The 12,299-nt window shown below is 41.3% G+C and overlaps 1 protein-coding gene across 5 annotated transcripts in view; it reads right to left on the minus strand.

Moving 5' to 3' along the window:
• The window catches only part of KATNAL1 (katanin catalytic subunit A1 like 1), a 57,717-nt gene extending 45,835 nt beyond the window's left edge, over positions 1-11,882 (minus strand). The window contains exon 1 of one of the 5 annotated variants that reach the window (XM_020874302.2): positions 11,526-11,882. The gene's annotated coding sequence lies outside the window, so the exon portion shown is untranslated. The other 4 variants (XM_020874304.2, XM_070471746.1, XM_070471747.1 and 1 more) reach the window with 4 other exon arrangements.
• Between the last annotated feature and the right edge of the window lie 417 nt (positions 11,883-12,299).

Genomic DNA, 12,299 nt, shown 5'->3' on the forward strand with positions numbered 1-12,299 from the left:
TAAATACTTCAAGTCCATTTTTCTCATCTTTTCTGTTTTTAACATGACGGGACTCCGCTGATAATAGAGTAAAATGCCAGAGTACAGGGATATGGAGGGCACATGAGACACTGACGACAGTGGAAGCAAGCAGCAGTTTTGAGCACTGAGACACCACCAAGTCGCTATGGCACTCCTCAACTGTGTACACAAGCATCCACAGACAACATGAAAACAAATGAAAAAAAAGAAAACAAATGAGTGTGGTTGTGTCCCAATAAAACTTTATTTACAGACACTGATAACTGAATTTCATTTATTTTCACATATCACAAAACATTATTCCTCGTTTGACTTAACTTTAAAAAAAAAAATGAAAAAACATCCTTAGTTCATGTGTGTGTGTGGGTGTTAGTCTCTCAGTATGGTCCGACTCTTTGTGACCCCATGGACCATAGCCCACTGTGCTCCTTTGTCCACGGAATTCTCCAGGCAAGAGTACTAAAGTGGGCTGCCATTCCCTTCGCCAGGGGATCTTCCTGACCCAGGGATCAAACCTGGGTCTCCTACTCTGCAGGCAGATTCTTTACCACCTGAGCCACCAGCTGTTCAAAAACAAGTCTCAGGCTAGATTTGGTCCCCAGATTGTAGTTTGCAAACTCCTGCTTTCAGCTTGTCTTAAGAATCTAGGAAAATAAAGGCACATTAAATCCAAAAGAAGTAGAAGGAAGAACATAACACAGTTGAAAGCAAAAATCAATAAAATAGAAACAAGAAAAAAATTTTCAATGTAGTAAAAATTTGGTTCTTTGAAGAGATCATTAAAAATTATTAAACCTCTAGTTATACTAGTCAAGAAAGGGAGAGAGAAAACACAAATTACCAAAATCAGGAATGAAGGAGGGGCCATCACTACAAACTGTAGAGATAAAGTCACAACATACCAAAGCTATTTCTGAAGAAATAATTAATTTGAGTAGTCCTGTGTCAATCAATGAAATTCAATTTGTAGTTTAAAATCTTCCCACCAAAGAAAAACAAAAAACAAAACCAACACTCCAAATCCAAAAGACTTCATGAGTGAATTCTTCCAAGTATTTAAGGAAAAAAAAAAAACAAACAATTTCCAAACAAACTCTCAGAAAAAGAAACAGGTGGAAAACTTCCAACTCATATTTTAAGACAAGTGTTAGCCTGATACCAAAATCAGACATTATAAGAAAAGAAACTTACCTACCAGTATCCCTCAGGAATATAGATACAAAAATATTTGAATTTTAGCTAATCAAATCCAGTATATAAAAAGGATAATGCATTATGACCAAGTGGAGTTTATATAAAAAATTCAAGGTAGTATATATTTAAAAAGCCAATTTTAAGAGACTAGAAATAAAACATGATCATCTGAACAGATGCAGAAAAAGTAGTGGACAAGCTCAATACTATTCATGATAAGAACGCTTAGCAAACTGAGAATAGAAATTCCTCAATCTAGTAAAGAGCAGCTATCATCAGATTAACTGTGAAAAAACTGAATGCTGCTGCTGCCAAGTCGCTTCAGCTGTGTCCGACTCTGTGCGACCCCATAGACGGCAGCCCACCAGGCTCCCCCATCCCTGGGATTCTCCAGGCAAGAACACTGGAGTGGGTTGCCATTTCCTTCTCCTATGCATAAAAGTGAAAGTGAAGCTGCTCAGTCGTGTCCAACTCTTAGCGACCCCATGGACTGCAGCCTACCAGGCTCCTCCCATGGGATTTTCCAGGTAAGAGTACTGGAGTGGGTTGCCATTGCCTTCTCCAGAAAAAACTGGGTACTCTCTCCCAAAATCAAGAAAAAATAAGCAAAGCCCTATTCAACATGAAAACTATAGATTCTAACCAGTGCAACTAGCCAAGAAAAAAATAAAAGGGATACATATTAGAAAAGTGGAAGGAAAATTGCTCTTATTCACATACAATGTTAATTGTTAATGGAGAAAATCCTAGGGAATCTACAATAATTACTAGAACTAGTAAGTGAGTTTTGTAAAGTTGCAGGATACGCAGGATACAAGGTTAATATTAAAAAATCAATTGTATTTCTATTAACAATAAAAAAATTGAAAACTAAAGTCAAAACAGTAAAATCACTCAAAAATACTAAATACTCCAGGAATAAAAGCAACAAAATATATGTAAGATCTGGGCACTGAGAAATTAAAGATGACCTAAGTTAAAAGATATACATACATGTGTGTATGTGCACATGCATTTATGAATTGAAACCCTCAAGGTCAATTCTCTTGAAAGTGATCCACAGACTCAACGAAATCCCAATCAAGATCCCAGCAGCCTTTCTTACAAAAACTGACAAGCTGATTCAACACTTAGATGGAAATACAAAGGACACGAACAGCCAAAACAGTTTAAAAAATTATAGTAAGGTAGGACAACTTATAGTAATTCCAAGATTTATTGTAAAATTAACAGGAATCAAGATGGCATGGGACTGGCATAAAGATAGACACAGACCAATGGAAGAAATCAGAGTACAGAAAGATCGAAACGTATATGGCCAACTAATTTTTGACAAAGTTGTCAAGGCAAATCAACGAATATATATATGTGTGTATAAATATATATATGTACAAATATATATGTGTGTATATATATATATATATATTTTCCAAAAAGGGTGTTGCAACAGCTGCTGCTGCTGCTGCTAAGTCGCTTCAGTCGTGTCTGACTCTGTGCAACCCCATAGACGGCAACCCGCCTGGATCCCCCGTCCCTGGGATTCTCCAGGCAAGAACACTGGAGTGGGTTGCCACTTCCTTCTCCAATGCATGAAACTGAAAAGTGAAAGTGAAGTCGCTCAGTCATGTCCTACCCTTAGCGACCCCATGAACTGCAGCCTACCAGGCTCCTCTGTCCATGAGATTTTCCAGGCAAGAGTACCGGAGTGGGTTGCCATTGCCTTCTCCGTTGAAACAGCTAGATATCCATATTAGGGAAAAAAAAAAATTCTCAATCTCAAGTCTTACCTCACAACATATACAAAATTTAACTCAAAATGAATGACTCAAATATAAGAGTTAAAACTACAAAACTTGCAACCTAAGATTGTGGGGGTGTTTTGTACTGGTCCCCCAAACCCGTTTCTACAAAGCAACATGTAATGGGCCACGTGGTAACAGCAAATGCAGCAGACTATATTACCCAAGAATCCTAAATTTAGGGAACCCAAATCTATCATACTGAACACCATGCATGCCTATCCTTTGTTCCAGATGAAGATACTATCTTTCTTTCAAGGCTGTAAGCAAGCCTAACCTTTACTCTGGACACTCTTATCTACCTCCCAAGGCTGTTCAATTTGGTATTTCAATTATCTGGAGTAGTCTTTGTCTTTTCTATATTGAATCTTTTTTTTTTTTTTTGTCGGTCTATCACATGTCTTTCTTCCTTTCTTGGTTTGCCCTCTTGTTGTTCAGTCATTAAGTCGTGTCTGACTCTTTACAATCCCACAGACTGCAGCAGGGCATCCCTGGTGGCTCAGATGGCAAAGCGTCTGCCTGCAGTGCAGGAGACCCGGGTTCGATTCCTGGGTTCAGAAGATCCCCTGGGGAAGGAAATGGCAACCCACTCCAGTACTCTTGCCTGGAAAATTCCATGGACTGAGGAGCCTGGTAGGCTACAGTCAATGGGGTCACAAAGAGTCGGACACGACTGAGCAACTTCACTTTCAGACTGCAGCACGCCAGCCTCCCCTGTCCTTCACTATCTCGCAGAGTTTGCTCAAACTCATGTCCATTGAGTCAGTGATGCTACCTAACCAACTCATCCTCTGCTCCCTCCTTCTTCCTTTGCCTTCAATCTTCCTCAGCATCACAGTCTTTTCCAATGAGTCAGCATCAGGTGGCCAAAGTACTGGAGCTTTAGCTTCAGTTCTTCTGATGAATAATCAGGGTCGATTTCCTTGAGGATTGACTGGTTTTATCTCCTCACTGTCCAAGGGACTCTCAAGCGTCTTCTCCAGCACCACAATTCAAAAGCATCAATTCTTCAGCACTCGGGCTTCTTTATTGCCCAACTCTCACATCTGTACATGACTACTGGAAAAACCATAGCTTTGACTGTATGAACTTTTGTCAGCAAAGTGATGTCTCTGCTTTTTCATAGGCTGTCTAGGTTTATCACAGCTTTCCTTCCAAAGAGCAAGTGTCTCCTTTATGGAATACATTTTCCATAAATGGGGAGTAAAATAAAATTTTGAGACTATGCATGTCTTAAAATACCTTTAGTAAACTATCTTCATACTTCAGTGATAGTCTGACTGATTACTGAATTTTCATTTGCAAATAATTTCCTTTAAAAATGTAAAAGCATTGCTCTATTACCTTCTAAGTTTCAAGATTAAGTTGAGGCAACTAAAGTCATTCAAATTTCTGATCGCTTATATATGTCTTTTTCCCTTTCTGCAAACTTATAGGATCTTCTCTTTGACACAAGTTTCCTAAAACTGTTGATGAAATGCTTTGACATGGGTCTATATGTGATTCTTTCAAACTAGAAACTAGTGTCTTTCAATTTTAGGAAAACTTCTGAATTAGTTCGTTGACGATTTCTTTTCATTTTTCTCTCTTCTGAACACCTTTTATTTAGCTACTGGACTTTCTAGATTAGCCCTCTAATTTACTTATCTTCTCTCTTTGCTCTTTTGCTCAACTTTCTTCTAGATTTTCTCAACTTTGTATTCTAGCTCCTCTCTATGAAGTATTTTTCTCCTTTTGCACTTTATTATTGAAGTATATCACACACAGAGTAAACACATCTTCAGTGAATTTTAAAACGGATTACACCCAGGTAACACCCACATCAAGATATGGATCATTTTCATACCCCACTGAAGCCATGACTCCTCACAGTTGGTACTTGCCCTCCAGGGCAGCCACTATTCTCACTTCCGTTGCCATAGAATGCTGCGTGCTTTTTTTTTTTTTTAATCAGCTTTACTGAAGTATACTTTTTACACCATGAAATTCACACATTTTAAGAATACAATTTTATTTCTTTTGAAAAATGTGTACAAAACTGCATGCATTCTTCCATTCATTAATCACCACAGATTTGTCTTTTCTGGAATGTGACATAAATAGAATCATATAGCATACATTCTGGTGTTTGACTTCTTTCATTTAGAATAATGCTTCTGAGATTCAACCAGATTGTTGTATGTATCGGTAATTTGATGCTTTTATTGCTGAGTAGCACCTCATTATATGAATATACTAAAATGCATTTATTCATTCACCAGTTCTCCATAAGGCACTTCACAGAAACAACCAAAAGTACAGGATACATCCTTGACCAAGACTTCACAGTATTTGCACTGAGGTTATATCCAAAATGTCAAGGTACAAAAAATATAATCCATTATAAGAGTGAGGCAAATGCTACAACATATAGCAGAATTATTGCTATTATCAAAAGCATTTGATAATCTAATAGTCACTACAAAATAAATATACCTAAAAACATAGGAGCAAGCCATTAAAAAACAGACAGGTTTGAAAAAGAATCAAGAACAACTTTTAGCATTAAAATGAAATGTTCACTGAAATGAAAAACTCAGTGCACTGAGGAAATAGCAGATCAGGCACAGATGAAAGGAGGATCAAGAAACCAGACTATAGGGCTATAGAACTTGCCCAGAATGCAGCATATAAACACAGAATAAGTAAACAAAGATAAGAAATGCAGAGAGTACAAAGACATGGCCCAATATATGTCTATTACGAATTCTAGGGAAAAAAAAAGGAGAGAGCAATATTCAATACATAATGGCTAAAACTTTTTCAAAATCTATACAAGATAGTAACTCTGTTTCAAAATAAATAAAAACAAGTCAACATCTAGGACAACGTAGTAAAACTACAAAACCTAAAACCAATAGAGAGAAATGATATATTATCAACAAAGGAAAAATAATATATTAACAGCTAACTTTTCAAAAGGAATACTGGAAGCCTGGAGGCAGCAGAATAATGTCTCTCATGTGCTACTAGTTGGAGGCTGCCAATCTAGACTTGTATACCAAGCTAAACTATTCAAGTGTGAAGGCAACATTAAAATTTCAGGCAAAAAAGCCTGGGTATGAATCCAGGCATTACAAATTTTCAGTTGTGCTCTCAAGCAAATCATGTAACTTCTCTCAGCCTCTACATAGTTCTACATCTATAAAATAGGGAAAATAATATTTATCATCACAAGGTTATTGCAAAAATTAAATGTGAAATACATTAGCCTCATTCCAAGCACATAACACTGAACCAACGTAAGCTATTATTTTCACTCCACATTCAACGTTAATGCATAAGTTTAAAGCCGCTACTTTCAACTAACCCAGTTTTCATTGTTAATTCCTAGAAGCTGTACCACAACTTTAATTACTTTTAACCATAACCTCTGTGAATAGAGGTTTTAAAAGGTTTAACCATTTAAACTCTTTGAAACGTAAGAGGATTTTTTCAAAAATCTCCTTGAATTTAAATTAGAAGAGTTTCTAGGACTTTTAAATGGTCAGGTTACATCTGAAAGAGGCATAGATATTTTAACAATGCCACATACTTGACAATACTTCTCTTATTTTGAGCATTATCATGTATTCAAAAATGAATCAGCATCTTACAATATTTGCAATTGAACTGACCCAGTAGTGTTGCCCTATACACAACAGTCCAAGTAATATCTTCAAGGAGAGTTCTAGTCTCAGAACAAAAAGAAGAGCTCAGTTCAAGTTCATGCTCAGACCAAGAAGAAAAAATGCTGCCTCATTTGGTTCTACATAATTATGACTTGTCTCCTTCATGACTCAGATCTAAACCTAACAAATTCCTGGTTCCAACCTATCTCTTCAGCAGCATCTCCAACCACACCCTTCTCTTCTTTAAAATTACCATCGACCCACAAAACAAATGCACGCACACAAAGCTTTTCCCCCAGCATAACTGGATTTCTCTCTTATACCACGACTAAGACACACATTTGGGAAAACTAAAATGTGAAGTCATGTGGGCCTTAGGAAGCATCACTACCAACAAAGCTAGTGGAGGTGATGGAATTCCAATTGAGCTATTTCAAATCGTAAAAGATGATGCTGCGAAAGTGCTGCACTCAATATGCCAGCAAATTTGAAAAACTCAGAAATGGCCATGGGACTAGAAAAGGTCAGTTTTCATTCCAACCCCAAAAAACAGCAATGCCAAAGAATGCTCAAACTACCACACAATTGCACTCATCTCACACACCAGCAAAGGAATGCTCAAAATTCTCCAAGCCAGGCTTCAGCAATACGTGAACCATGAACTTCCAGATGTTCAAGCTGGATTTAGAAAAGGCAGAGGAACCAGAGATCAAATTGCCAACATCCGCTGAATCATCATAAAAGCAAGAGAGTTCCACAAAAACATCTATTTCTGCTTTATTGACTATGCCAAAGCCTTTGACTGTGTGGATCACAATAAACTGTGGAAAATTCTGAAAGAGATGGGAATACCAGACCACCTGACCTGCCTCCTGAGAAACCTGCATGCAGGTCAGGAAGCAAGTTAGAACTGGACATGGTACAACAGACTGGTTCCAAATAGGAAAAGGAATACATCAAGGCTGTATGTTGTCACCCTGCTTATTTAACTTACATGCAGAGTACATCATGAGAAATGCTGGGCTGGAAGAAGCACAAGATTGAATCAGGATTGCTGGGAGAAAATTCATTACCTCAGATATGCAGATGACACCACCCTTATGGCAGAAAGTGAAGAAGAACTAAACAGCCTCTTGATGAAAGTGAAAGAGGAGAGTGAAAAAGTTGGCTTAAAGCTCAACATTCAGAAAACTAAGATCATGGCATCTGGTCCTATCACTTCATGGCAAATAGACGGGGAAACAGTGGCTGACTTTATTTTCTCAGGCTCCAAAATCATTGCAGGTGGTGACTGCAGCCATGAAATTAAAAGACGCTTACTCCTTGGAAGGAAAGTTATGACCAACCTAGACAGCATATTAAAAAGCAGAGACATTACTTTGCCAACAAAGGTCCGTCTGGTCAAGGCTATGGTTTTTCCAGTAGTCATGTATGGATGTGAGAGTTGGACTATAAAGAAAGCTGAGTGCCAAAGAATTGCTGCTTTTGAACTGTGGTGTTGGAGAAGACTCTTGAGAGCCCCTTGGACTGCAAGGAGATCCAACCAGTCCATCCTAAAGGAGATCAGTCCTGGGTGTTCATTGGAAGGACTGATGCTGAAGCTGAAACTCCAATACTGTGGCCACCTGATGAGAACAGCTGATTCATCTGAAAAGACCCTGATGCTGGGAAAGATTGAAGGCGGGAGGAGAAGGGGACGACAGAGGATTAGATGGTTGGATGGCATCACCGACTCAGTGGACATGAGTTTGAGTAAACTCCAGGAGTTGGTGATGGACAGGGAGGCCTGGTGTGCTGCAGTCTATGGGGTCACAAAGAGTTGGACACAACTGAGGGACTGGACTGAACTGAAAAACCAGCTTATTCTCAGAACCCAAAATTGCTTCAGATGTCACTATAATTTTTATATTAATTTTAAGTTAATTCTTTTGTCTCCACAGTAATGGTTTTTAAGTAGGAAAGCAAATATTTTCAAACTAATTTTTAATGTGAGTGAAAGTTGCTCAGTCGTATCCAACTCTTTGCAACCCCATGGACTATACAGTCCACAGAATTCTCCAGGCCGGAATACTGGACTGGGTAGCCATTCCCTTCCCCAGAGGACCTTCCAACCCCAGGTCTCCTGCACTGCAGGTGGATTCTTTACCAGCTGAGACACCAGGGAAGCCCAAGAATACTGGAGTGGGTAGCCTATCCCTTTTCCAGTGGATCTTCCCCACCCAGGAGTCAAACCAGGGTCTCCTGCATTGTGACCGGATTCTTTACCAGCTGAGCTATCAGGGAATCTATCTAATTCACTTATAATATTTACATGTGAGGTTTAAGAAAAAAGTTCTACTTTAAACTATGTTTATCTTTCTAAAATATAAACCTGTTAAGGCCACTGCATGTGTGCTCAGTAGCTAAGTTATGTTACACTCTTTGCAACCCCATGGACTGTAGCCCACCAGGCTCCTCTGTCCATGGGATTTCCAGGCAAGAATACAGGAGTGGGTTGCCATTTTCCTCCTCCAGGGCATCTTCCTGACCCAGGGATCAAACTTGAATCTTCTGCATTGCAGGGAGGTTCTTAACCACTGAGCCACCTGCGAAGCCCAATAAGGCCACTACTCCACTGGAAATTCTTCAATGGTGACCCCATGTTGAAGAAAAATTCTACATTCTTTATCATGGTACCGAGTAATCTGATATCTGGTCTCTCCACTACACTGCAAATATTCTGGGTTTCAGTCATCAGAACAGTCAAGGATGCCCCAAACACAAAACATTCAAATCTCTCCCTTGCTTTTGTTATGCCATTTGCCTAGAACGGCTTTCCTCAGCCTCACTCCAATAAAAGCTTAATGAACTTTCCTAGCACAAGTCAAATGTCACATCATTCTGGAGATTTCTCTTAATCTCCTTAGACAGTCACAATCCTCCCCAAGGGTACAAAGGATGCCATCAGTGGTTGAGATCATTTAGATGAGTTAGACCCACTTGGGCTGAAATCCCAGGTTCACACTTCACTCAGCTATGACCTTATTCAGCTATGGGCAAGGTCTCTGAGGCTGTTTCCTCATCTCTAAATAACAGGAGCTACTTCATAGGATTGTTGTGAGGATAAAATAAGGGGCTGCATGCAAAATATGCCTCCCATAGAGTAAGTATTCAATACATGTTACTGTGATATAATATCACTATAACATATTCCCACTCTGGGCTTGCAGCAACTTGCACCCGTCTCTCCACACTATTATGATGACAGGACTGTGTGCCTATGCAGGACACAGATTATCTTCTATCAGCTCTTAATTCCCACCACCTGGCATACTGCCTTGTGCAATATGATATGTGATAATAGATCCTTAACAAATCCTGAATGAATGAATAAATAAATCCTAAATGAATAAATATTTCAAATTCCTTATGTGTAACATAAGGTCTCGATTTTATCCCCAGTGGTCTTATTAAAGTTACTTTTTATCTCCTCCTACAAAACTGCTTCTTTAAATCAAGTTTACAGTGACCAAAGAGAAAATGAATCTTATAGTGAGAGAAAATTAATTTCATAGTGACCTTAAGTTGTCTTCTTGTTTAGAAACACACACACACAAAAGAAGCCCATACTGCACCAATAATTTTCCAACACACCATTGTAAAATACCAGATTTCTAGGATAGTTATCTATCTATTGAAAAATTTTAAAAGGGTGGACTAGGGAGGTTTTCTAAATCTGTATCAGCTTCCTTACCTCCAGGGCCTGGGCAAACTTTAGGGACTAAAATGTATTTCAGAGCATTAAAAAAGAAACAACAGGGGACTTTTCATTCTGAAAAATGGTCCTAAGAAATTTTGAAAAACATGGTAATAATAGAAGAAAATAATTATTACTACCCACTGCTAAAAATTTAGTTTAAAAACACAATCCTATACTTAAAAAAAAAAATTTAGTAATTCAAAGTTGAAATAATCATAAAATGGCATCAAAATATGTGTAGGTAGTGTTCAGGCTAGTAGGCTGAGGTGAAGGAGTGCTCACTTTGTAATCGTGGCCCTCAATAAATAAAATGCAAAACGGAAAAAATATCAGATACTACTATACAACAGCATGGTACCTTTTATCTACTTCCACACTTAACCTTTAAACATTAATGCCCTTTGAGTAATTATTAACCAATGGGATTAATTAATGCAAACACCTCTGAACTACTTCAGAACAAATCTGATCAAGTACCTAGCAATGAAGGAGCAAATCAGGGAAAGGAGAAAAATCGGTTAAAATATAGTTTTTCGGTCGCCCATCAAAACTGTGCCATACATACGGTTCTGCACCAAGAGGCAGCAACTAGGGAGGGTGAGAGGCGCCGAAGGCCCGAGGCCCCGCAGCCCCGGAGGCGACTCCTCCCCGACTCTACACGGGGCTGTGGCCGGGCCGGGGTGGAGACAGCGCTGCAGCCGGGGCGGGACAAATGGCAGGGCGGAACGCCCGAGTCTCACCTCCACTTCCCCTTTAGAACCCCATTCAGCGACCACCCCAGAAACCCCCTCACCAGAGAGAGAGACTCTCCCTGTCTCCCCCGGCCGGCTCAAAGTTTATCGGTCTTTCCCAGCTGTCGGGGCCGCCGGGCTTTGTAGTTCGCCCGTCCGGGCCGAGCCACCAAGGCCGCAGGCCCGAGGAGCCTCTGAACTACAATCCCCATAATGCCCCGCGCGCCCACCGCTCGCGGCCTCTCTCTCACCCGCTCTCGCGCAGCACGCAGTCTCCCCCGCCGCGCATGGCCCCAGTGTCTCCGGCAGCGGGAGCTGGGGTGTGGCTGTCCACCCAAGCACCCCACCACCGGCTCTCTCTCTGGCCCCCGCCCCACCTCGGATTCATTACCTAGGTGGCGCAGGTCGGCCGACCGTTTTTGCCGCGGTCCAGGTGGGGTTGGGGTAGGACACAGGCCGCCGCCGCCGCTGCGGAGTCCGTTAGTTCCCTACGTACGTGAAGAGGCGGCGGCGGCGGCGGCGGCGGCCGCCTGTTGCCATGACAGCCGTGGGCCGCGCGGTGGGGCTGGGGGGTAGCGCGAGGGTTCGGAGTCGGCTCGGGGAGGAGCCTGGGCAGCGGCCGGGGCTGCGGGAACAGGGAGGCGCGAGGGTGCGCCGGAGAGCGGAGGGAGACGGCGCCACTGAGGAGGACGGCTGACGAGCTGAGCTCTGAGGCCGCCGACGAGTCCTGCGCTGCAGCGTCCACCCCCGTGCCAGGACGCGAGTCCACTCTTTCCTGAGAGAGAGATGCGAGTGGCGTCAGAGGAAGGAGCGGCGCCGGCTCTGCCAAGGTCGCGGGTCCAGCCCCTCCCTCGCCGCCCATCCTGGCAGCCTCCTCTGGCCCGGCCGTCTGGCGTGTTTGGAACCTAAAAACCACCTCACTGGGGCTTCTTCACCAGTAAAAACCAAATCTGCAGCCTTTCACACCTCCTTTCTGCCATTTTCTGAGTGGGATAAAACGAATCATTTACTAAAACGTAATGCACACGGCCTTTACGATTATTCAGAAGGCTTGAGAATTTGTTAAGTGGCGTTGATTTCAATTGACAGTTGGTCTCTAATAACCCTTGAATAATCGGTGTGGGGGAGAAGGAAATGACAACCCACTCCAGTGTTCTTGCCTGGA

Source organism: Odocoileus virginianus, chromosome 8 (assembly GCF_023699985.2).
Source record: "Odocoileus virginianus isolate 20LAN1187 ecotype Illinois chromosome 8, Ovbor_1.2, whole genome shotgun sequence".
In the NCBI taxonomy this organism is placed as follows: Eukaryota; Metazoa; Chordata; class Mammalia; order Artiodactyla; family Cervidae; genus Odocoileus; species Odocoileus virginianus.